Consider the following 26,856-nt stretch of genomic DNA (forward strand, 5'->3'; position numbering starts at 1 on the left):
ACGAGAAGCGTGGCCCAATGGTTCTGGTGGCCCAAGCTCGTGTTGTGAGCGTGATGCAGCAATCGGAGGTCAAGCTATCAGGGTCTGTTGTATTCCCGGGTGTTTGCCCACTCTTGAAACAGGCAGCGGCTGTTTCACTTTACTCGTGAAAGCTTACGGAGGAAAAAAGTGGGAACCACAAGACAGGTGCGATGGCTGTAAAACCAACAGAACTCCAAAGTATGCAAGTCAAGGCATGCGAAATTCTTTCATTTCAAACAATGTTTGCTTGGTGCGGAGTTATAGTGCGCAACTTGAACTTTCATCCTCGTAAACTTCTCGCACTTGACTTCGCGTCCAACGACAAATTGTTTGAATGGCAGTCTTTGGCGAATATAATACTGTGGCTAGAAATAAGTAATCCTGTTTGTTTGCAGAGTAATGAAGTGTAAAGCATCCGGGTCAATAGATTGCACTGCGGTATGCAACGCCCGTTATGACAATGTAACGAATATTCAGAAGGCACGGAGTTTCTCGGCAGATTAGCTGCAAAAGAAGATATATTTTTGCATAACTTACTTTGATTCACTTTTTAAACAATATATGGTACCGTCATGTCCTGGCAAGACACCAACTTTGTGAAATTTCACGCGGTAGAGGCAGTTTTCTGTTCGAAAGAGCCCGCCGCAATGCTCCCAATGTAGCCGAACGGGAGAGTGGGACCCAGTATGCCTCGGTCAAGAGCGGTGTCGTCACTCTGAAAGTGGCGCTGGCCATCGAGATACCGTAGTTCGGTTTGAGTTAGGGTTAGGTTCGCCGTAGTGGAAGGTTTCAGTAACTTCGGTGACCTGGGGTTCTTCAACATGCACTGACATCGCACAGGGGTTGTGGATTTGAATTTTGAGGACCGGCAGACGAAACCCTTGAAGACGTCAACTTGTCCGAGCGAGGAGCCCGGTGATAACACGAAGATTTCGCCCCTGCGGGTGGCAGCATGGGTGCAACTCTTCGCGACCTTTTCGGGCTTCAGACGTCCAGGCAGCGGTGACCGGACCTGTGTGCGTTGTTTTATACTGGTATCAGAGAGTGCGATGTCATGGAACCCGTACTGCCCGAGCGCCTGTGATGTACACGTCTGTGTGCTGTTGTGTTCAACGTATCCGACGCCAAAGGAGACGCAGAGCCCCATTACGGCCTTTCTGTCCTTTTGTTGTCTCAAGAATCTTCCTCCCTTTCCTAAAGGCATGGTGGAGGTGTCCCCCGTTATGTGAGACAGTTACTGCGCCTTTCCTTTCCTCTAAAATCACAATCACAAGGAAGAAGTACAACATCTAATTCAGGGAGCAGCGTCACTGCAGCCCGTTCGTGATGTCTTCGGGCGGAGCATGGGCTGTTTTCATAGGCTTGTTAGAGGTTACGAGCGATTTCTCCCAAGGGCAAAGCGCTGCACCGAACGGGCGGTGGCATTCCATGGACACTCTGGCAGCGCTGCAGCACGCTGTCGCGTTCCACTCTTAAAGGCGAAGGTTGAGCGTCCCCCAATTTTTTGGGGCCTTGTGCGAAAAAAAGCACCTGATTTACTGGTGGTGCAGAACATTAGAGAATGACTTTTTCATCTTTTAATAAACTGCACGTGGCGTCGTGTTGACCATAGCTTTTAGCTCCACAATGATTCCATCCACCCAACTGCGTCATTTAAAAAATAATTAGTGGGTTTTGGTTAACTATACTACTAAATTGTTTTTAATGTACTTTATGTCCGCCGCGTCCGAGGGTATGTTCACAAAAAGATTTATTTCGATTTCAAGTGCCCTGTTTTACGCAAGTTTTGAAAGCGCTCAAACACGAAGCGCCCATTCCCGTAATTTGTTCAGGTAAAATCCTGCAAATAATTCTACGTACACAGCGTCAGGCACAGACTCAGCGGTGAACATTCCGATTAAAAACTGAAGTGCTGCTAGACAAGGTATACGCTTGGTGGGTCTGGCTGATTATGGAGCAGTGATGAGCCGGTGCGGACAGCAGGCAACATAGCCGCCGCCGCCGATACAGAATACGCTGTAAGCTTCATGAGAAATGCCCTTCTGGTCGATGCTGTGTAGAGCGTGCGGCTTGAGGACCCAGAAATCAGAATTCGTGTTGTTTTCCAAACAATCGTCGCGCATTCGAGAATAGAGCTAAATCCTGTGCTCACCACGATTTTCTGGGCCACCGCCTTTGAGGAACTTTTGTGAGAGCGTCATGTCCCCGACAGCGTTTCTTGTTGACGCTCCATATGAAAAAGCGTTAAAAAAAGAACAGAGCTCTTCATCACGCATCACTATAGCTAAAAAGGAGACGACATGAAGGAGCATTGGTGAAAGCTGGCCATGGCGCCCATTAGTTTGCTCTCGCCGCTTTCGTATTCTCTTCGTTGTGCTGTTGCGCAGAAATCTGGTTTGCTGCAGACGTTACAAAATTATTTTGGATAACGGGTTGACGTATAGATGCCACAAAATGTCCTTCTAAGCATGGGCGAATCTTTTGCAGGACTGGGTTCCCAAGTACAACTTCAACTTTACTGCTGTGATGAAATCATACCGGGTATGTATGCACATAATACAGTAAGCAGCTCTTTGGTGAAAAAAAAAAAAACTTAACGTAGTTTGCTTTGCACGCAAGAAAACATACCCTGATAAGTATACAGATATATTACACCTGAACTGTTCAACGCCCGTTTTTGGGTTGACCATTAGTGTTGTGTATGCGTAACACGACGGGGACTTTCTTTTTCTGGAAAGCTGCCAAGGTAACTACCCTGCTTCACCTAGATATGAAGGAGGTTATGACGCCAGAGGAGGAATGTGGCGCTGTCCGTCTGCGGTGGCTGCTCCCGAAACGCGCCGCAGTCTCAGTGATGGAGCCACACGCCTGGCACGGCGGGCTGCAGAGGACTGCGACTCGAGGAGAGCGTGTGTTCGGAAAAAAAAAGCGTACACGACTGCGCATACAACACATGTCTCCCTGACGTTCTTTAGCTGATATCGTTAAATGAAAATACTTGAACAGTTGCGCTTTTTAACCTGTGTTTTGTAACTGTGCTAGTGTCTTAATTTTGCACCTGAGCAGAAAGAGTGGCACGTCGCACAAAACGGGTCGGTTGGACATCATGCAACGAGGTTTATGCACACTAAGTGCACATCAATAGCACAGATGCTTCATTAAGCAACTGTGGTGTTGGTAAAAAAAAAAACGCGCATTGCTCAATGCGGGCAGTTGGCATTTTAAAGTTCCTTTAAGAACGCTCATGAAAGCAATGATCTGAGTCTTTCTGCATCCTACAAACGGATCAAAGGTGGAAATTTTGGTGCACTTGCGCCCTTTAAATAAATCTGGCTGGACAGCGGCCATCCGCTCAATGCCTGATCTGATTTCCTGTTATTTGCGGCAACGCTCTGTTTCAAGATGACAGGAAACATACTAGATAAAGCGCCTATAGCCGGACAACAGCCTTGAACATCATATAGACTGCCACACTTCGTCGTCGTTCAAGAGCACTGTTTTTGTGACACGTATAGAGTAAGTAATAAGGTGGCTTGCCGGAAACAATAAAGATTGGATATGGAAAGACAAACGGATCATTGTTGCCCGGCAGTACTCTTTTACAACGGTAGCTATAAATGCGATGTCCCCGCAGAACACGACGTTTCACCGTACACTTTCAAGATCGTATGCTTCGACAAACTGCACTGCATGCGTGGGAAGACGCGGCGTACCGTATCACAAAATGCGCATTTGCGCACAGGGTAAAGAGAATGCGGTACGGTCGGATATATGATCAGAAAATTATGCGAAAACAGTTGCGTTTACCCTCAATGGATACTTTGATGTTTTTACGCTAATGAATGCTTTTACTGTAAGAAAATGCACCACGCACGTGAAAAAATTTTTGCGGAGGGTGTAGGTGGGGAAGATTGGTTGATTCGGTTTGTAGGTTTTGATGTCCCAATGTGACTGAGGCTGTGAGGAAAGAGCGGCGGATAATTTCTGCTACCTGGGGTTGTTTAAACTGCATTAACATCGCACAATACACTAGCCTTGCACAATGCGATCGCCACGGCTGGTAACAAACCCGCGTCTTTTGGGTGAGCAGCCGGTGCCACGCTGAGATTCCGCGGCGGCTAAGAGGCTGGGTGGTTTGTAGGTGGCACTTCTGGAGTTCACAGGTGGGCCGAAAGTGGTGGTAGTTTGGAAAGCAGCCTCTTCGCTATACTCCATTTCATACATAGCAGTCAACGCAGCCAAGGCTGCGGCGCCTGTTCGCGCTCCTCGTTCGCATCGTAATGTAGTGCGTCGAAAGTGAAAAGAGTAATGAACTTAAAATTAAAGTAAATGTTGGTTGATATTGTAGTATAATAATAAAAGTGTTTTATTTTGCAAAAAGATTGCTTTTTCTTTTATGTTCTTAAAAACAGAGTGCCTTAGTTTTGTGTTTTTTTTTTCGGGCTCCTCCTGTATCAGGTTTTCGCACCTAGGCCGGCCGATGATGTCTGTTTTCTTCTTTCGGTTTCTGAGTCTGCGAAAATGGCACCGCTATGTTCTACTCGCTTGTTTTCTTCGCCCACTGCGGCTTCAAAAACATCTCCTGCTCGCCTATTCTCCAAGCTGAAGTCTCCAAAAATTTCCAAAGACTGCAAGCAGGTGATTGTCAACGTTTACTCTAGCGTAAGGAAGCTAAGAGGATTCTGGTGTGGGCTAGTTGGTTCATGCTTAATAAACAGATTCACCACAGCGCTACGGAACAACGACAGAAGGACAGCGCCCGGCCGGTGTTTTTCGTGTTCGTCCTGTGTTTTTCGTGTTCCTTCTGTCCTTGTTCCGTAGCGCTGTGATGAATCTGTTTATTACGTAAGGAAGCGCTTCTCGGAGAAGACTGTACGTGATGTTCTCGAAACTGCGGGCGAGATGACCGGGGTGAGCCCTCGGACAGTAGCGAGGTTCAAGAAAGAAGGTCTCTCTACTGGAATAAGATCACCGCAAAACCGACCTAGCAAGGTGACAATATCTAGCTCTCGAAGTGTTAAATATGACAGCTTTGCACTCAACGCCATCGGACTCGAGTTACATCGTATGTATGCCGTACACTACATTGCCTTTTCCCTTCGAAAGAAGTAAACAGCGCTGTGTTTTTCAAAGTAGGTATTAAAGTGACAGTTTCGAGTTTCGACCTAAGGAATCTTTTAAGAAAAGTAGAAAAAAATAATAATACAAAACCAGCCAAGGCGGGAGTCGAACGTTGACCCCTTATAAAATGAACAGACAGGCGCGCGCTTCGTACCACTCAGCCACGACGCGAGGCAGACGGACACATTTCTCTTGGTTTTTGCAGCGGACTACTTTCGTACCTTTGGCAGCGTTGACTGATATGTATGAAACGGAGTATAGGTAGGTGGGGACAGGAGGCGGCTTGTGGTGGAGTTTCTGGAAGACGCTGGTTTTCCTGGACTCTTCGCTCTCCGAGGCTACACGCAGACGACGGCATTTTCGCAGTGTAACCTGGTACTGCATTCGGAGTAAGAATAGGAAAAGCTGTTTACACACAAATGCGTTTTCTTGCAGCGGCGGTTCTCGGCGCATGCCTGAGAAAGCAAGAGATAAAAAGAAATAAATAAGGCAGGGATGTTAACCTGTAATGTATTCCGGTTGGCTATTTTTGCACTGCGGAAAGGGATGAGGGGATTGAAAACGCAAATGAAGATGGGGTGAAGAGCAGCATCAAAATTATTCCCTCAAGCCAGTCGCTCTCAGGTTGCAAAATATTGCGGCTACCTTTGGTACCGCAGCGTCCATTCAAGTGGAGGTTCTTGGCTAATGAACTCAACTGCAGTTGGCGGCAGTTGAGTTGAGCCGGTGGAACTGGATGTGACACATGCAGCACTTGATGTGCGCTGTGTGCTACTGGTGTGCATAGACTACAAAGCAGAGCACGCATGACATTCATCAAGGACGTGAGCATTTCAATTACTTGCAGATCTTGGTCACGGTCCCGATTGTGCCTTTTTGATGGGTCAGTCATTGGCGTTGGAGAATGAGAGTGCGGCGAGGTACCGCCCCTAAGAGCGTACAGAATTCGGTAGTGGTGTCCAATTAATGTCAGAGGCAGTAGGTGCGGCGTCACCAGGCTCCGTGCTTTCTTAATTTAGTGCGGTTATTAGAGGAGACGGACAAGCTGCGCTCGTGGCCTTCTCTTCAAAGGTGATCGCCTTTTTTGACGACCTTCGGCGACGCTAATGATGCCATCGCACGCTTGTAGCGGCCTCTATCTGCGTAGAATTTTTAAGATTTTCTTTACAACCTAGGGCACAGATGGATCTGTTGCAGGCGTCAGTAACGCGACCGATCCTCAAGCACGTCTTGAACCGCAGAGGCCATCGTCGCACTCGCTGGTTCAGTGGCTAGGCAACGGCTGTAGCGACGCCATCTTTCTGGGACGATCTCTCGGCTATAACCACGACGGCCGCAGACAAATTCTGTCTAATTGGATTGCTAAGGCTTTCGCATTAAAAGAAATAAGCCACCACAGTACAGGGCTCTGGAATAATTTTGACCACCTCGAGTTCATTACGGTGTACTTGCGTCGCACAGCACATGGGACCCTATAACATCTCGCGTGTCCAGCACAAATGAAAGGGCAGAGTTGTAAGAAAGACATTTCAGCTGCCAGAGACCCCGGTGGCATGCTGTAAGATAGCACTCAGCGTAAAACCTCGCCCACTCGTGGTGCAAGGACACCGGATAGTGTAATGGTTTTTTCAGACTTTCACCATTTAGCCTAGCTGGTAAGCGTATTTACTCAGCAATAACATTCCCATGATTAAGTTTTTTTCTCTTCATTCTGAATTGGAAACATACGAGGATGAAATGGCGGGAAGTCCGATGTTCCTGTCCACATTTCAACTGCCCAAGCAGTGCGGGGAGAGAACAGGGCAGTACTGTTGAAACCAATGAAAAGGTAGCGGCGAAGAAGGTTACCATCTCGTGTGAGGTCCTATGCATAGAAGATATTTTCTAGCCGTGTCATCACTGCCAGCAACGCAATTTCTTGGCACGTCACGGGAAGCTATTAAACACGCCATCAGATCAGTGGCTGAAATACCTCAGGCCGGACTGCTCACTTTGAGAATAGACCTATCGAACGGTATCTGACGTGCGTGTATATTGTCCACCAATTTAACGCATGGAAAGCTTTTAGGTTTCCAACCCCTGTTGATGGCAACAGTGGTGGTTGTTACTGCAATGCCAGAAAATTGTGAGACCGAGTGTGCACTGACGAAAACATTGGAAAATCTTTTCTGCCGTTTGTTGCTGCATAAGTGGAAGCTACAAAACGCAGTTATGCGTTCTAACCTCCGCACAAGAAATATTGTTCATAAAAATCTAAAGAACGGGAAAAAAATTCATTCATAGCGAAGATGGAAGCAACACGCAAAGAAGAGCCCGCGAAAATAAGCTGACCAGCAATTGATGTTTATTTATGCAAAGAAGAACCTTTCACGGCTCATCTCAGTGCTATCTCTTCATTAACCTCTGTCTAGATTTTAATCTTCAAAAACACGCTCGTGATCCCACACAATTTACACATCAACCTGCGTGCATCCTTGACCTCATTCCAGCTACCACACCACAGCTTGTTTCCTGATCAACATACATGCCAGATTCAAGTCACTATTACCTCTGTAGTGAATTACAATTAACGCGCCTTAACTATTATGAATGCGCCTCAGGTTGCCGGTAATCGACACAAAATCTGATAGAACCGAATGAAAGGGGGTTCGCGTACTAGTGACCTCAGCTATACAGTTCGCCAAACAGCTGAGCGGACGGCAGCAAAATCACAGTCAGTCTACACAGCCAGAGAGCTGGAGCCGCGCGCGCTGGCACACTTCGTCGTCAACTTCTTCGTCTGCCATCGAGGCAACCTGAGGCGCATTCATAATAGTTAAGGCGCGTTAATTGTAATTCACTACAATGGCCCCGGGATGGAAGAGGAGCCATCCTGGCGACCTATGGTGCTGGCAAGAGGAGCGGGTCGTAATAAGTCTTGAGGCGACTGACATGGACAAGCTCACGGCCGCGACGACGCAAGTCCGAAGAGGGTGTAAGCGGCTCTACAATATAATTAACAGGGGATGTTGATTCGACGACGCGGTAAGGGCCATGATGTTCTCTGCGAAATTTCGAAGACTGTCCTGGTGTAGTGGAGGGGACCCAAAGCCAAACTAATGAACCTGGAGAGAAAGCGTGCGCGGTTTGATGGGCATCGTGTTCATGCTTTCGGCGACCTTGGGAGTCCGAGGTGAAAGAACGGGCCAGTTGGCGACATTCCTCGGCGTGCTTGGCGAGTTCGGAAAGGGGCGTGCATTCGGAGGCGTCCGGAGTGTACGGCAAAACCGTGTCCATTGTGGAGGACGGCTCACGGCCATACAACAGGTAGAAAGGGGAAAATCCGGTGGTTGACTGGGTGGCGGTATTGTATGCGTACGTCACAAAAGGCAGCACAGAGTCCCAGTTAGACTGATCTGACGAGACGTACATGGTGAGCATATCGCCGAGAGTGCGATTAAAGCGCTCAGTCAGCCCGTTAGTTTGAGGGTGGTAGGCAGTGGTGGTCCGATGAATGATGCGACACTCTCTGAGGAGGGCTTCCACTGCGTCCGAAAGAAAGACACGGCCTCGATCACTGAGCAACTCGCGCGGCGCACCATGGCGGAGAACAAAATTGTGCAGCAGGAAGTGGGCAACGTCACGAGCAGTGGCAGCGGGTAGTGCGGCGGTCTCTGCATATCGGGTTAGGTGGTCGACGCCAACAATTATCCAGCGGTTCCCAGATAACGTGTAGGGCAGCGGGCCGTAGAGGTCGACGCCAACACGATCGAATGGGCGAGCCGGGCACGGCAATGGCTGCAAGGGGCCGCTCGTACGTGGCGCGGGAGACTTGCGTCGCTGACAGGCGATGCAGGAGCGGACGTATTGGCGAATGTACCCGTACATGCCCCGCCAATAATAACGCTGAGATATTCTTTGAAACGTCTTCAACACACCGGCGTGGGCACATTGTGGGTCAGCGTGAAACGAGGCACAGATCTCAGAACGTAAATGGCGAGGTATCGCGAGGAGCCACCGTCGACCATCTTGCGTGTAGTTACGGCGGTAGAGCAGGCCATCACGGCCTGCTCTGTTGTGTGTTGTTGTGGGACAGAAAGTCCCACCCGAGAATTATGTCATGTGAGCATGAGGACAGCACCAACAATTCGACTGAATACAATATATCTTCAATGATGACTCGCGCTGTGCACGAGGCGAGAGGGGCAATGCACTGTTCACTAGCGGTGCGGAGCGAGAGACCCGTAAATGGCGTCGTGACTTTGCGCAAGCGGCGGCAGAGTTTTTCGTGAATCACTGAAACTGAGGCACCCGTGTCGATAAGCGCATGTACCGGCAGTCCGTCGACGATGACCTGAAGAACGTTGCGTGGGGAAAACGGAGGCCTTGAGCTTTTCGAACAGCGCGCAGTTCTTGCCTCCGGAACTGCGGATCTTAGTTTCCCTCTTCAGCGGAGGGAGGGCGACGGCGCATTGGTGACAGTGAGCGACGGCGCGGTGATGGAGAACGTCGGGTCTCGTAAGCACGACGGTCGGGGGCGTACGCGTCTAGCGGCGAGGATGGAGAAGCCGAATAAAACATCTGGGATGGATGCACAGGGGTTGAGATGGTCGGCGATGCCACCATGCGACGGCGACAGTGGCGGGCGACATGTCCCGCGTACCCACAGGAGTAACAGATGGGTCGGTTATCCGATGTGCGCCAAGGGTTGTAAAGCCGCTGCGGAGACGGCGAAGAAACCGGGGCTGGTCGTAGAGACGGGGCGGGGCGCAGGACGGGCTGACGAGGTGGAACAGTCAGGGGCACGGAGCGCGCCGCAGCTTCTGCGTAGGTCATCCCGGCGGGTATAGGAGATGGTTGGGGATACTGAGCCTCGGCGTAGGTTAAGGGAGCAACCGAAGGGACTGGATGTGCAGTAGGAATAGCCTCGGCAACTTCATGGCGGATGACCTCCTTCAATGGCGCCACCAGAGGAGTCGCAGCGTCGTGACTGGAGGGCATCAACGAGAGCTGACGCGCGACTTCCTCCCGAACAAACTGCTTTATCTGCGGTGACAGTTGCGCCGGGTCGGTGTCAGATGTGAGGGAAGCAAGCGATTCCTGCTGCGAGAGCGGAGAACGGGTGAGGATGCGTCGCTTCCGAAGTTCGTCAAAGTTCTGGCAATGAGTAATGACTTCGGCGACTGTGGTGGGATTGCGTGCCAGAAGCATCTGGAACGCATCGTCGTCGATTCCTTTCAAGATGTTCTCAATCTTGGCGCGCTCAGACATAGAGGCATCAACTCGTGTGCACAGGTTCACAACGTCCTCTATGTAGCTGGTGAAATTTTCACCAGGCAGCTGCGCCCGACGCCGCAGGCGTTGTTCCGCGCGCAGTTTGCGCACCGCAGGCCTGCCAAATACATCAGAAAAATTGGACTTGAAAGCTGACCACGTGGGGATGTCGGATTCGTGGTTTCTGAACCATAGGTTCGCAACGTCCGAAAGGTAGAAGATGACGTTGTTAAGTTTGAGTGCATCGTCCCACTTGTTATGGGTGCTCACCCGTTCGTACGATGCCAGCCAATCCTCGACGTCATCGTCGCCGGTGCCACTGAAGAAAGCGGGATCACGCTGCCGCAGCGCTCCAGCGCACAGAACGGTCGGGGTGGGTGGTGCAGGACTGGGCACGGAGTCCTTAGGCATTGTGAGCGGCGGGAGAAGACGGCTGCGAAGGTCCAGGGCGTCAGACGACCGCAACCGCCACCAAATGAAAGGGGGTTCGCGTACTAGTGACCTCAGCTATACAGTTCGCCAAACAGCTGAGCGGACGGCAGCAAAATCACAGTCAGTCTACACAGCCAGAGAGCTGGAGCCGCGCGCGCCGGCACACTTCGTCGTCAACTTCTTCGTCTGCCATCGAGGCAACCTGAGGCGCATTCATAATAGTTAAGGCGCGTTAATTGTAATTCACTACACCTCGTTTATTTCGAACTCAACACTTCTGTTCTCGCAGCTAAACGGCAAAAGTTATTCGCGACTATAAATAAGCCGATTTCGAATCTTTGAATCGTGAATTGATAAATTTCATCGCTGATCTCATTCCAAGCATCCAAATTCACTCTGTTGAAGAAAATTTTCGGAGCAGTCGAATTTTTATTAACAAACTGATTCTTCGGAAATAGTGCCTAATTCTAATGCGCCGAGGCGTTAATTCGCTCCAACGATGCCTGCTCAACAGGAAGAAGAGGCTGTTTCGGCAGGCCAAGGCAACGCAAACAGCCGAAAACTGGCACACTTGGACTACTGCCAAAGCTGAGTACAAAAAAAATGAGTTTGGTACAGAGAAGGAATTTTATTATCACACGGTCTTCTCACTTCTTAGAGATATCCCCAGGAAATTTTAGATTGTGTCGGATCACGAGCGTGTTGTTGAAGATTAAAATCTAGACAGAGGTTAATGAAGAGATAGCACTGAGATGAGCCGTGAAAGGTTCTTCTTTGCATAAATAAACATCAATTGCTGGTCAGCTTAGATCTCTTAGATCTAATACCTTAATACCTTAGATCTCTCGTATGAAAGCTACACTCCAGTACATAAGAGTGACTGTTGCAGAGTGGCCAATGAATTCTCTGCCTCGTGTTTTTCATCCACAATGCCAGCCTTTTACCCTGACCGTTATACTTCCTAATTCTTACCCATGGATCCGATAACCAGTGATTCCATTGGCGTGTATCGTTCAAGTGAAACAGAGAAGATTTCAGCTGCCTCAGGTATCGACGACATAACAACGAAGTGCTTGAAGTGTATGCCTACCTGGTCGTCATTTATTCTTCGTGAGATATTTGTACGGTTATTATAGAGTTGTCTCATCACGCATGACTGGAAGGTGGGGAAGTGGGGAAGGTAATTAGGGTACATGAATCAGGTAGCATTGTTTCAGCGCTCAACTATCGGCCCATTTCATAAACCAGTGTGTCCAGCAAACTTCTTGAGTACATAGTTTACCCTCAGCTTGCTGCTTCCCTTGAATCAAACAACATTTTTAAATACTTCCTAACACGGCTTCAGAAATTTTTTTCGTGTGAGAGAAAACTCCAATCCTTCACTAATCATTTCTTTCGAGCAATGGAAGCTACCGTTTTCGTTGACTGCATTTTTTTATATCTTTCTAAGGCATTGGACACTGTTTCTTAGGGCTTGCTGTTTTTCAGATCAATTGCTCCTAATATAAACGCTATAACGTGAAGGAGTTCATATCGGAGAAAATCTGTAGTCGCTATCAGCGTCGTTGGCGTCGTTTCCCGTGCACGAAAAATCGGCGAAAAATGCCCAGAGAAGCAATCTAGGAGGCAGACGCGCCACCTAGGTCACGTGACCTTACAGCGTCATCCCAACCCGCCAACCGAATTTCGAGCAACTGCCCACCGTGGCAGCTGGCAGTTAAATTTATGATCGGTCGCTCAGGAAGAGCAACCTAGGTCGCACAAGGCCCAGCGCTGGGCGCACCTGCCATCCCAGGGCAGTGGCACATCGCTTAACCGCTGCACCACTGCCCCAGGAGTGGTATGAAGACTCCCAAGAATGTGTGAATACAGAGAATTCTCTATGTAAGGAAATGAACCCATTACACTATCGCGTCCCACCCTTAAGGCGGAGCTTAAGGGTCCCCTCTAATTTTTTTGACCTCTGGTTATTAGGCTAGATTAATTGTTTTCTTCACAACCGTAACCAGCATGTCTTAGTCAATATTTGTTACTTACCTCACATTTCCATAAGATGTGATGCACCTCAAGGTTCTGTGTTAGATCTTCTGCTGTTTCCAATTGATGTTAATGATCATCCACTTAAAAACGCATCGCAAGTGACCGATCTATATCATTCAATTAATGATGCCTGCGGTGAAGAATCTTTACAATATAACTTAGACGCAGGTCATCGTGGTGTAGTGACTGGCTTATTATGCTTAACTTTGCGAACTGCAAATAAATGCGCATTTGTAGTTGCCCTCATGATAACACCTCCCAGTATTTTCTTAATAACACTGCGTCAGAATTTGTTTCCGTGTATGAAAAAATGTGTCCATACAACACATAATCTATCTAGGAAAACGCCCATCAAACACGTGTCCAATCGCGGTGACGAACCACTACGCGTCTTCCGTCGCCATTTCGTAGCTGCGGATATCTCTGTTAAACTTCATTTGTATAAGAGGCAGAAACTTTAATGTGCATATTTTATTTATGTTCCTAATCATGTAGATCTAATTAACCCTTTAGACTATTATTGTTTCAAATTACGCTCGAAGAGCAAGCGTATCTGGAATATCTGATTTATATTGCAAGACTTAATTTACTAACCCTACTCTCAAACATAAGTTATTCCCAGCTCCATCTTGTCTGTCTTCTCGCATTAACCACAACTGCAAGATACGGATCCCGCACTGCTGAGGTAGCCATTGTATATTCCTTGAATTCCGCACATTGCAAATGAGTGGAACCATCTCCTTACTGTGAACGGCCGGGAGGCAGGGAACAAAGTGTGTTTATTATCAGAGAAGGGGCTGCTTATATAAGGACAGGTACAAGCATGAGCATGCGCACTTGGTACCGTAAGGGCACGTGTTAACATGACAGTGCGCATACTTACATCTTCCTTCTTTTCGAAGAGAAAGAAAGAAAAGGGAAAGGAAAAAAACGGAAAAAAAGTTTCCAAATTCACATGTCAGGAACCTAATGCTGCGGTCTCTCTGGCAGGGGGTAACGTTGTGGCGGTCTACGCTGACGGTCACTTCTACGAAGGATGCCCTCAGGTTGTAGCTCCGCCATCTGGCCAGGCTGGGATACCGACTGCGGAGAAATGGTCGCTTCAGGGTCCGACGTTGGTTGCATTTCTTTGGAACTGAGATGCTCCCTCGTGCGCCGCAGCTCTTGTCCGCTGTCTGTAAGTAGGGTGTATGACCTAGGTGTTCCTGCAGGGCCTACAACCACAGCCGGCGACCATGTTCTGCGTATTGATATATTTGTCGATGCTAGAAGCGTGTCCCACCAGGCATCGGGTCCAGGAGCACCGCCACAGTGCCGAAGGAGGAAGGAAACGTGGGCCGGAGACGGGGAGTAGGGGAAGAGAAGGAAAAAACTGTATTCACATATTTACATTATTTACATAGAGCGGGACTGAGAATGGCTCTCAGTGGAAGGGGAACGTCTTCGTCAACCGTAGTCGACTGGAGCTAGCAGGCTTCCCGGCCACACTCACGGCCGAGTTAAATATCGTCCGGTTTCCCCAGATCCCTGGCTGGGGAATAATGGTCGACGAGCACTGTCCAATCCGATGGACCGAAGGGGACGTTCTTGTCACCACCCACGGCTGGGCAGGTGCGAGCTTTTCCACTCTAACGCAGCTGGGTCGATGAGAGGGGGAGAATGCTGACTCAACCAGCCCAGCGGGAAAGGAACCTCCCGAAGTCTTCCAGCAGGGGAATGAACTTGCCTCCCCGCCGATTTCCCAGAACGCGAGTCGGGGACACAGAATTCTTCAATTATCCGCCAGCGTGACCGGCGCCGCCAAGTCGCCTCCGCATTCACGGTGGTTGCTCGGACAAAAGCTCCTGGGCCTCGCCTGCCTTCGTCGCCGCTGCACTCCGTTCAAGGAATTTCGCTGGGGTTTTGCTGACAATGGCCTTTGACATTACTGCTACACTAATCCGCTGAGGCTCGGAGGGGCATTCCAAACATCCCACTTCCCATGGTCGTCGCGGGGTTGTCGACCTTGGTGATTGTTCACGGTAGCTGTTTGATCGGGCCACGTGGTCCGAAGTACGGCTACAACAGCAGGCCTCGATGAATGTTCACGGTAGCGGCTTGATCGGGCCCACGTGGTCCGAAGTACGGTTACAACAGCACGTCCGCCGCCCGAAGAGGTCTCGTAGTGGTTGCAGCCAACGCTGCTGCGCGCAGAGACCTGGAGTTGTGTCCGTTCGGCTTTTGGTCACAGCTGGGCCCAAAGGTTCTTCCTGCTTCGTTGACAGCTGTAACGAGCTCAACCAGCAAGGTACACAGCCCAACCAGCAGAAAGCGCCAAACCGACTTTAAGAACTGCCAAGCTGTTTTCGGTCGACAAAGTCTGTTTAGAAAAAATGAGCTGTCGCGTGAAATTTACGTCCTCCTCCGAAAGTTTCCATGTTTGACCAAACCAGAATACACAGAGCTTGATTAGTCAAAAGGGAAAAATTTCCTAAAATTTTGGGGGGGCGCCGTAGCACGGTTTATGTCACAGAAAGCCACCGCCCGTGAGAGCACAAAGGGAAGGTGGAGCTGCTGAACATACATACAAAACAGAGAAAAAAAAATGATTCCCGCTAAAGCAAAAAAAACAAAATACAAAGTTGCATAGCGGATTAACGTCCGGGGAGTCAGGAAAGGGTATTACACGGGAAAGCTTCGGCTGAGGCCATCAGCGTTGCCATTACTCGCACCTTTCAGCAACGCATGTGAACTGAGTCCCGCAATGCCAAGCTCCAAAATTTCGCTCTCATTTCGCATAGGAGAGTGTAATGAACAAAATACAAAAAAATAAGCATTAAAGTCAATATGAGATTATGCCTCGTATCCGCTCACCAAGAGCGTTGCGACTCAAGGAATGTACTGATTCCTATTCTTCAGCCGCCCCTTGCGCGGCCGCGGTCTGACAGCTGCTTTAGCAGATGAGACATTGACATAATGCTATGAATTTCAGCTTGCATTTCTGTACAGGAGAGTTAAATGAACAAAAAGAAACAAGCAATAAACTGAACAGGATTATTCCTCGAAACCGTCCAGAAACAGCGTTACGATTAGAGGAATTTACTGGTTCCTATTCTTCAGCCGCCCTCTGCGCGGCCGCGGTCCGATAGCTACTCTAGCAGGTGCAAAATTACACAAGGCTAGAAACTTCCGCTTGGGACCCTGCACTGTTCTTCGTCCAAGTCTCGCGGTTCTGAAGTTTAGCTGACGCTCAGAAAGCAGAATGCGAGAAGGGAGCGAACGAGTGCGAATGCCGTGCCAGCGAATCTGCCTTTCTCGGATTGGGTTCGCGCGTTGCGTCCCCTTAGCTTGTGTTCCCTTCAAGCGGCGCGTGCGAACTCTTGAGCGCTGAGGTGCCAAATTGGGGCGGGTAACCGGTTGTCCGGTTTTCTGTGCAGCAGTCAACATGAGGCGCACTTTCCCCTTCATTAACATTCCCCGTTTGGCCACCTCTATACGCTGCCGCTCTGTGGAAACCCTCGCTGTTGGTTTGCGGGGCGCATCACTAGTCATTGCGGAACCGTCACAGGTTAAGTCGTCGGCGTTCGCCTCTTTGTCCGTTTGTGATCCAGCCTGCTCTGGCTCACTACCGTGAGAGTTTATAAGGCTTACAGGGCCACGTTTGCCCTCTTCACCCGCGTGCTCTGCTGGCTCTGCGAATTCTGGAGCCTTCGAACTGGTAAGGACCTGCGCAGCATTATCTCCAAAACAAAGGCCTTTTTCTTTGGGCAGCATATCCAAGCGATTTGATAAAATCGAGGGATACTGCATAGGCAGGTTTTGGGAGACGGCTGCCTTGGTCAGACGCAGCTCGAGCGGGCTCTCGTTCGCGACGCGGGCAGTAAGTTGGTCGTATTGGATACCTTTCCTATCCTTATACTGGCGGTACAGCAGGCCAGAACGGAGCTGGAAAGGTATGTTCTTCCGTGACACACCTATGTCACTTTGGTGACTCAAGTTGCGTAGAGGTTGGTCTTTCTCTTGCTCAGCGGTGAACGTTTCCCTGTCTACACGAAGGAGTTCGAGAAAGCCATCTGAGTGGGGCAACACTAGATTCGTATTCAATTCCTCACCTAGCCCCAGCTCATCTCTTGCGCCTGCTTCGGAAGACTCACTATAGCCTGCACTACTGTCGGTACTCTTTACCCCTGTGCTAGTAGTGAGTAAGTCCTGGGCTGGCTCGTCATTAGGTAGCGCGGAGCCGTCACAATTTAAGTCGCCGGCGTCCGTTTCATCGCCAGTCTTTACTAGAGCCGGCTCTGGCTCACCACTGTGAGAATTTATAGGCTTCGGGCTTACAGGTTCAGGTTTGCCCTCTTCAACCACGTGCTCTGCTGGCGCCGCGACCTCACGAGCCTTCGAAATGGTAAGGACCTTCGCAGCGTTATCTCCAAAACAAAGGCCTTTTTCTTGGGGCAGCATATCCAAGCGATTTGAGAAAATCGAGGGATGCTGCTTAGGCAGGTTTTGGGAGACGGCTGCCCCGGTCAGACGCACCTCGAGCGGGCTCTCGATCGCGACGCAGGCAATTGGCAAAGACACGCAGTTTTCATTGACGCATAACTCGTTTTCGGGTGTTCGGTCGCGAGCGGCTGTCGTTCCCTTATCGCTGAACTGATCTTTGTTTCCAAGCAGCGATGAGGCGCATTCCTCGCTTACAGTAGAACTTGCAGTTGCCACCTTCAGCGCGCGACTGCTTTCTGGAGGACTACCTTTTTGCGCTGCGCCTACGCCTATCTGGGTTGCAAGGACAATCTGTGCGGCATCGCGCTTTTCAGCTAACGCCGCGCTCTGGCTTGGAGCTCCACAGTCGCTGTCAGGTTTGCCCTCTTCAACTACGTGCTCTGCGGGCGCTGCGAATTCACGAGCCTTCGAAGTGGTAAGGACCTGCGCAGCGTTATCTCTAAAACAAAGGCCCTTTTCTTTGGGCAGCATATCCGAGCGATTTGAGGAAATCGAGTGATGCTGCTTAGGCAGGTTTTGGGAGATGGCTGCCTCGGTCAGACGCACCCCGAGCAGGCTCTCGTTTGCGACGCGGGCAATGGGCAAAGACACGCAGTTTTCATTCACGATTTTAATTTCACTTCGCGCCGAAACCTCCTGATTTAATGTCGAATTCCTCTCGGCGCGCTTCGCCAGTAAATTTTGCAACTCCAAACGCATTAAAGCAAGTTGCCTTTCATCGGCTTCCTTGAGACGAAGATGTTCTTTTTCTATCCTGTCAGCCTCTTCCTTAGCGGCTTCCTTGCGGTAAAGGCGTTCTTTTTCTATCCTGTCAGCCTCCTTTTTAGCGGCTTCCCTGCGGTAAAGGCGTTCTTTTTCTATCCTGTCAGCCTCCTTCTTAGCGGCTTCCTTGCGGCAAAGGCGCTCTTTTTCAACCCTGTCGGCCTCCTCCTTGCGTTTTTTTTCAACCCTAACGGCCTTCTCCTTGCGTTCCCTTTCAACCCTGTCGGCCTCCTTCTTAGCGGCTTCCTTGCGGTAAAGGCGTTCTTTTTCAACCCTGTCGGACTCCTCCTTGCGCTCTTTTTCAACCCTGTCGGCCTCCTCCTTAGCGTTCCTGATTCCCTCCTGAATGACTTCCCAGGTCTCCAAAATTTTGTCTCCCTCCTTAGCACCACATTCCTTAATAGCCTCAATCAGCTGCGGCTTTCTGTGACTCTTCCTGGCCTCAATACCCAGCTTTTCACACAGCAACATCAACTCTGGCTTCTTTAGCTTGCTCAAATCCATGGCAACTTCCGAACGAGGACTTTCAATACAAGCTGCTACGTGAAATGCTTAAGCGAGCACGTGCAGAAAAACAATCTACAGGTAGTGATAAATTTCCAGAGTTATCAAGCCTGGCAGATTCTTAAGGAAAGTCAAGCGCTCACCACTGCTGAAGCCAGGACCAAGCGTGGAAGATCCCGCCGCTGCCAACCAGTTGATACATTTGTCGATGCTAGAAGCGTGTCCCACCAGGCATCGGGTCCAGGATCACCGCCGCTGTGCCGAAGGAGGAAGGAAACGTGGGCCGGAGACGGGGAGTAGGGGAAGAGAAGGAAAAAACTGTATTCACATATTTACATTATTTACATAGAGCGGGACTGAGAATGGCTCTCAGTGGAAGGGGAACGTCTTCGTCAACCGTAGTCGACTGGAGCTAGCAGGCTTCCCGGCCACACTCACGGCCGAGTTAAATATCGTCCGGTTTCCCCAGATCCCTGGCTGGGGAATAATGGTCGACGAGCACTGTCCAATCCGATGGACCGAAGGGGACGTTCTTGTCACCACCCACGGCTGGGCAGGTGCGAGCTTTTCCACTCTAACGCAGCTGGGTCGATGAGAGGGGGAGAATGCTGACTCAACCAGCCCAGCGGGAAAGGAACCTCCCGAAGTCTTCCAGCAGGGGAATGAACTTGCCTCCCCGCCGATTTCCCAGAACGCGAGTCGGGGACACAGAATTCTTCAATTATCCGCCAGCGTGACCGGCGCCGCCAAGTCGCCTCCGCATTCACGGTGGTTGCTCGGACAAAAGCTCCTGGGCCTCGCCTGCCTTCGTCGCCGCTGCACTCCGTTCAAGGAATTTCGCTGGGGTTTTGCTGACAATGGCCTTTGACATTACTGCTACACTAATCCGCTGAGGCTCGGAGGGGCATTCCAAACATCCCACTTCCCATGGTCGTCGCGGGGTTGTCGACCTTGGTGATTGTTCACGGTAGCTGTTTGATCGGGCCACGTGGTCCGAAGTACGGCTACAACAGCAGGCCTCGATGAATGTTCACGGTAGCGGCTTGATCGGGCCCACGTGGTCCGAAGTACGGTTACAACAGTATGGTGTCGTACACCGATACTTGAGACCCGCTGCGAAGATGTGGTAAACGCTTAGCCGTTCGGTTGTAGAAGACGAGCTGCTTTTCTCTTATTTCCTGGAGGCGATTGCGAACAGATTGTGATGGCACAGTCTGCGGTTCGAGGTGCTGGGGGAGAACCGGCAACTGGGTCCTTGTTTGGCGGCCCATCAACCTTTGAACGGGCGACTTCAGTTGTTCGTCCCTTGGCATGTTTCGCCACTCCAGCAGGGCGCTGTAAAATTCCAGGGTTGCGAAAGGACACTTTGTGAGCAGTTTTTTCGCCTCCTGCATCGCACGCTCCGCCATGCCGTTACCACGAGGATAGTACGGGCTTGACGTTACGTGGGCAATTCCTAGCTGCGCAGCAAAAGAGCGGAAACAGGCGCTGTTGAAAGGTGGGCCGTTATCACTGCACAGCTTTGCCGGGATTCCATGAGTCGCGAAGACGAGCATGCACGCATTGTTTACCGCTGTCGCTGTTGTCTGACGTAGCTTTTGAACCTCGAAAAAGAACGAGTAGAAATCCACGAGGATTAGGTAGGACTGGTCATCGTGGTGGAAAATATCAAGCCCTACTACTTGCCATGGCAGGCCTGGTATCTCGTGGCTCAGCATAGGCAGTCTAGTGTTCCTGCGCTTGTACTTTTCGCACGCTGCACATGACTTAGCTAGAGATGAGATGTCTGCGTTCATGCCGGGCCAGAACATTACTTCTCTAGCTCTCATCTTCATTTTTTCTTCGCCTCCATGTGCGGTGTGCAGCAAGCGCAGAATTTCCGGTCGCTTGGCAGGAGGAATTACTATTTTGTTGTTTCTGAGTAGCAGGCCTTCCTCAACGTGCAGCTCGTTGCAGTAGCACCAGTATGGACGCAGGGCATGCGGCACATGGTCCTTCGTTTCCGGCCATTCTGTGCTCGAGTAACGGCGCAGTTCAGCCACACTAGCGTCTTTGTTAGTTTCATGCCGAATACTTTCGAGCTGCTGGTCGGCCACAGGAAGCGAAGAAACAACGCTGACTTGAAATTGTTCTGTCTCGTCAGTTAGTTCCGTAGTACTCGGGAAGCGAGAAAGCGCATCGGCTAGAAACAACTCCTTTCCTGGTTTGAACGTCACCTTGATTGGGAATCTTTGAAAAACAAGCCTCATGCGTTGCAATCGTAGAGGGCATTCACAAAGTGGCTTTTTGAATATAGATTCCAGAGGCCTGTGATCAGACTCGACGGTAACCTCTGACTGCCCGAAAATATAATCTTGAAATTTTGTGCAACCATGAACCAATGTTTCCTTCTCGATCTGCGCGTAGCGCTGCTGTGCTTCTGTTAGCGAACGGGATGAGTACGCAACTGGCTGCCCATTCTGTAGAAGAACGGCTCCTACTCCATCCAGACTGGCGTCTACTGACAAGGTCACTGGTTTTCCTTGGTTAAAATAGGCAAGGACTGGCGCCTTTGTGAGAGTCGCTGGAAGCTGAAGAAAACTGCTATCTTGCTGGTCTGTCCAGACCCACGCGACGTCCTTTCTCAACAGCTGGCGAAGCGGCACTGACAACGTGGATATGTTAGGAACAAATCGCGCCACGAAGTTGATCATGCCGAGGAAAACTTGTAGTTCCTTACGGTTTTGTGGTTGCGGAACTTGCATGATGTCCTCGACTCTGCTCGGGTCCAGGCACAGCCCCTCTGGAGTCAGAATGTGGCCCATGTAGCGGACTCTGGACTGGAGGAAATTGCACTTGTTCTTACTGAGCTTCAAGTTGTGTTGTGTACACCGGAACAGCAAAGCTACTAAATTGCTGTGGTATTGCTCTCGCGACTGTCCCCAAACCAATATGTCGTCCGTAACGACAGCAACGCCCTTCAAGCCCTCTAGTACCCGGTGCATCACCCGCTGAAAAATTTCCGGCGCTGAAGCGATGCCGAACGGCATGCGCAGGAATCTGTACCGCCCGTAGGACGTGCTCATAGTGCATAAGCGGGAGCTCGGCTCGTCCAACTTAATCTGCCAGAATCCTGATGATGCATCAAGAGTAGAAAAGAATTTCGCTCCATGCAGCTGCGGTAGGATATCTTCTAACGTCGGCATGCGATAGTGCTCCCTCAGAAGTGCCTTATTTAAGTCAGAAGGGTCCAAGCATATGCGTACTTTTTCTTTCTTTACTACTACAACCATGTGACTAGACCAGGAAGTCGGTTCTGTTACCTTAGCAACGACGCCGTCGTGCTCCATCCGGCCCAGCTCAGCTCGGACGCGCTCCTGAAGTGCGATGGCGACTCGTCGCGCTGGCTTGACGAAGCCTCGAGCTTCAGGTTTCAGCTCCATGTGGTAGGCTACGTCCATGATTTCTCCCAACCCCTGGAAAACATCTTCAAATCTTTCTACTATTTCCTTACTTTCCGAGGCGTCCACTGTGTTTAAGCGGCCAATCAGCCCTAAGCGTTCAGCCACCTTGCCGCTCAATGTAACAGGAACTGCTTGTTTCACGATAAAGAATAGCTCAGTGGTAGTCTGCGCTGTACTGGCGACCGGAAGCTCAATCTTCTTCGTGGCCTTGTCTATGTGCCCGAAAAACGACCGTAGCGTAGAGCAGCAGTCTTGTGCTGGCTTCGTAGACGCAACAGTTGGCTCCAGTATCAATTTTGCAGCGTATGGCGGAACCTGCGATGTCGACAGTCGCTGACCAGCGGTCTTGGTCATCAATTGCATTGACTTCCAGGGTTTGAAGGAAATAACCCTCGTCCTCTGCCATTTCGACCTGCTTTATCTTGCATCCTTGGCCCCTCGGTCTTGCTTGTTGACGACATCCACGCGCGAAGTGGTTTCGGCCGCCACACTTGTTGCAGGGCTTGCCTTGCGCAGGGCACTTTGCTTTTCCCTGCTCCGTGAAACAGCAGTTCGGGCAAATTCCGAGGCTAGCTTTCGATTTCCCCGCATGTATGGCGGCCTCATCTGTTCCGCTCACTTTTGCCTCCCTGATCTCGTTAAAATGCTCCTTCGCTTGTTCCCTTGCTCGGCATATTTCCACTGTTTTGGCATACGACGGATTTTCAGACAGAAGTTTCTGCTGCAGGTCCTTGTCTTTAACTCCTAGAATTATTCGACTGCGGAGTAGTCTGTCCTCTAGCTCTCCGAATTCGCATAAGCGAGCAAGACTTCGGATATCGATTAGCCATTCGTTAAAAGATTCGCCCTCACGTTGATCTCGGGAGCCGAAGCGAAACTAGTCGAATGTTAAATTCTTCGCTGGTTTGTAGTGGGCCTCAAATTTTTCAATCAGCTTGTCGAGGTCTTTCTTTTCGTCCTCATTTGCTAAATCGAAGGTATAGAACACTCGCCTTGCTTCTTCTGCGATTGTCACAAGAAGGGTTGCTGCCTGAACGTCTTTAGGCTGCTTCCTTAGTCCGGTCGCCGTTGAAAACAGAGTAAACTCACTTTTCCAGATGATCCAATTCTGGTAAGCGTCACCCGTACTTTCCAGTGGCTTTGGCGGTGGAAGAACCGTCGAGGCCATGCTTCTTTCTCTGCAGGGTACTAGGGGTGCAGCTGGACGAGGGGGCGGCGAAGAACAGCGGTGAACGCGGCTTGCGAAACGCGTCGCCGCCCCACTTCTGACACCATGTGAACGGCCAGGAGGCAGGGAACAAAGTGTGTTTATTATCAGAGAAGGGGCTGCTTATATAAGGACAGGTACAAGCATGAGCATGCGCACTTGGTACCGTAAGGGCACGTGTTAACATGACAGTGCGCATACTTACACTTACCATCAACCATACCAACCATACCATACCATACCTACCATCACCGGTGGGGACCAATTCATGAAAATTGCTGCCGATTTTATATCTTCTCACTGTAATGCCTGCGGGCCCTGAGAGTACGAAATTATATATGTATATCACTTGAGCTTGAGTCGATCACTTGCAAAGTGATCTGATGCAATGTGATCGACTCACGCACATTTTTCATCAAGCTCTCCGGCTTGTCTACTGCTAAGGTAAAAACCTCAGTGACATTCTCACTTCTTCTAAAACAAGCTCAAGTGTGACAATCGGCTGGCATCCATCTAATGAATCGCGTTGCAAAGTCTGTGTCCAGATGAGGACATCAGTCACGGCTTCCAGCTCTGCATCTAACTTTAATGGGAAAATTAGGCGAAAATACTCATGTGATACCTGCCATGTAATCTGCATGCTTGAATGTTCAATCTGAAAAATTAAGTATATTGGCCAAGCAGAAACAGCATTCAGATATCGTTTTAATAATCACAAAGCTCATTGCAAGACACGCCTAACCTTCCCACCTAGAAAGATGTGAACGACATCAAGCACCCTTTTTTAAAAAAATCAAGTAACTGCACTGGAATCAGGCTTCAAGACCCACCGTAACGCGAAATTCGTGAATCATTCCTTATACACAAGTTTAATAGTGTTCTTGTGGTCTGAATGACAATGTTGAGAAGCTGACATGTCCATCGTCATAAAGACAATATTTTATAGTACCATGCTGTCTTTCATCTACAGTAATCATTTTTGTCCTCTTTTTCACTGTTTGCGCTGCTTTTGCTTTCTTAGTGTATTGTCTATCTCTGAAACGGCACCACATCTTAGTACCATACCCAAGAGGTTCAGCGTTGCGGTCAAGCATGCGTGTTTTCCACAGGCTATGGAGTCCAATGAGGAAAACATGTCCCTTTCCCACGAGGCGTTGTTTAACCAAACATTTTTTTTGTTGTTCGACTTTTCTCGTGATTTAAGCACACGACCATGTTTTATTTCTATTTTTTTGTTTTCCAATTTTATTCACCATGTGATTCCACAGATCCTTCACGATGCTTTTATCATTTTTTACAGTGCTTAGTTGACTAACCCTTATCTTTCACTGCCGACTCATAATGAGGTGTTTGCCGCTGGGACACTCCAACCAGAGTGAATATATTTATTTATTCAAAATACCTTACGGGGCCCAGAAGGGCATTGAGTAAGGGGGGCAAAAACAATAGATTAAGCAAATAGGAACAATAAATTAAAAACAACGCGTGATACAAGGCAAAAATTAAACGCAATTATAAATATACAGGGCGAAACGTAACTACAATACATACATCACCGCGAGCAAAAAAAATTAAAATAGTAGCAAGAATGCATCGCATGTGCCCAATACACATCTTAAGAAAAAGCAGTAGCCATAAAAAATATACTAATGGTTGAAATTGCACAAGAAACTAAAACTTAATACAATACCAACGAGAAGTAAAAGGGAACCAAGGACACAGAAAAACCTAAAACAAGACACAATGTCGTTAAAGAAAATGTTTGTGCAGCTGGTCTTGAAATGATTGGTGGTTGCCGATAGATGCGATACAGTTGGGAAGATCATTCCAAAGAATAATGGCACGTGGAAGTGCAGATGAACTGGAGGCTAGGGTTCTTCCGTAAATGCGTGTAATGCTATACTGATTATGTAGGCGGCGTGAAATGCGTGAAGGCTCTTCGAGGGGCAAGGGAGATGGCCTGGTGCTGTGACGATATTTATGAAGTAAGCATAAAAGAGCGATGGAGCGACGAATATGTAATGGTTCGAGGGAGATATCAAGTTTGATCTTAGTGATGCTGGACTGGGGGTGGTACCTTTGTGTGATGAAACACGCGGCTCTATTTTGTACGGATTCAAGCATGTTGATCAGGTAATTTTGATAAAGGGACCACGTAGGTGAAGCAAATTCTAGTTGAGGACGCACGATTGTTAAGTAAGCAAATTTTCTCACGTTATTAGGGGCGTTTCGCAAGTTCCGCCGCAGGTAGCCAAGTGATCTTGAAGCTTTGGCACAGATGGATTGAATGTGTGTGGCCCATGAAAGATTATCCGTGAGGTGAATACCTAGATACTTATAAGATGATGCCCGAGCCACTGTGATACCTTCAATGGAGTACGAGAAATTAGAATTAGTACGCTTGCGGGTGAAAGAGATAACCTTGCATATAGATGAGTTGAGCATCATTTGCCATTTACTACACCAATTTGAAATTAAGTTCAGGTCAGTTTGGAGGGCAAGGTGATCATGCATAGAATTAATGGGCGGGTAAATGATGCAGTCGTCAGTAAAGAGTCGTAAAGAAGAAGATATGTCTGTGGGCAAGTCGTTAATGTATAATAGAAACAATAAGCGGCCAAGAACACTGCCTTGGGGTACGCCAGACTCTACATCACTGAGTGGGGAGGTGAAATTGTTAACTGTAGTGAACTGCTGACGAAATGAAAGAAAGTTACGTAGCCATGACAGTGTTAAAGAATCTAGGCACAGAGCAGACAATTTTCAGAACAAGCGGGAATGTGCAACACGGTCGAAGGCTTTAGCAAAATCTAAAAAGATACAGTCAGTTTGAAGGTTAGCATCCTTGTTGAAATGCATGGTAGAGAGAGGGTGCGGTAGATGGTCCTTGGCGATCACAAAATGAACAAGGGAGGGGAAAACCTCAGTTTGCTAGAGCCAACGTTTCGACAAGGGGACTTGTCTTCGTCTGGGCAAAGCGTTCATCATCGGCAGGGATTATATAGGGCCTTCGCTCCGAGGAGGAAGGCCCCGGGGGTGGGGAAGGAAAGTGGTGTGGGAGGGGATGCGTGTCAGGAAGGGGAGGGAGGTGAATCATCATTCGCTAGGCTGCAATAGTGCAACAACCTATATCCGGGGGGTATGCAATGAACAAAAGGCTTTGAAGGGGCTGCGACGGGGGGGAGGGGGAGGCGCTGGGTGAACCTGCAAAACTCAGATAAAAGGATTAGTCAGCGTGGTACAGGGAAATGATAACAAGGGGGAAAAAAAAAGGGGGGGGGGCTGGCACTGGAAGGAGAAAGGAAGGGGGGCATTTCCAAGGAAGGACTAGGCAGGGGGGGGGGAAATGGCTCGTGTTCAGAGAAAGCCAAAAAGTGGGGGCAGAGGGGGTAACAGGAGTGTCATGGTTTCCGAGAACTGGTAGCAGGGGATTAGGAAAAAAAGAAAAAAAAAGAAAGAAAAGGTGAACAAAGGAAGAGGGTGACAAGGCCGGAAATGGGGTTGAAGATATGACTTGGGAAGGGTGCAAGGAGCGACAATATACTTATGTGAGGTTCTAGGAAATAGTCTGACCACGTGCAAGACATTTGT

The 26,856-nt window shown here is 49.3% G+C and overlaps 1 pseudogene across 1 annotated transcript in view; it reads left to right on the top strand.

Annotated features, from left to right (window-relative positions):
* Positions 1–26,856, top strand: part of LOC149344673 (uncharacterized) — a 106,946-nt pseudogene that overhangs the window by 60,363 nt on the left and 19,727 nt on the right. The window contains exon 5 of the transcript XR_016282779.1: positions 2,509–2,562. The product of XR_016282779.1 is annotated as an uncharacterized LOC149344673 (transcript). The remainder of the gene's footprint in view (positions 1–2,508; positions 2,563–26,856) is intronic.

Source organism: Amblyomma mixtum, chromosome 5, assembly GCF_055824585.1.
Source record: "Amblyomma mixtum isolate Tamu chromosome 5, ASM5582458v1, whole genome shotgun sequence".
Lineage (NCBI taxonomy): Eukaryota > Metazoa > Arthropoda > Arachnida > Ixodida > Ixodidae > Amblyomma > Amblyomma mixtum.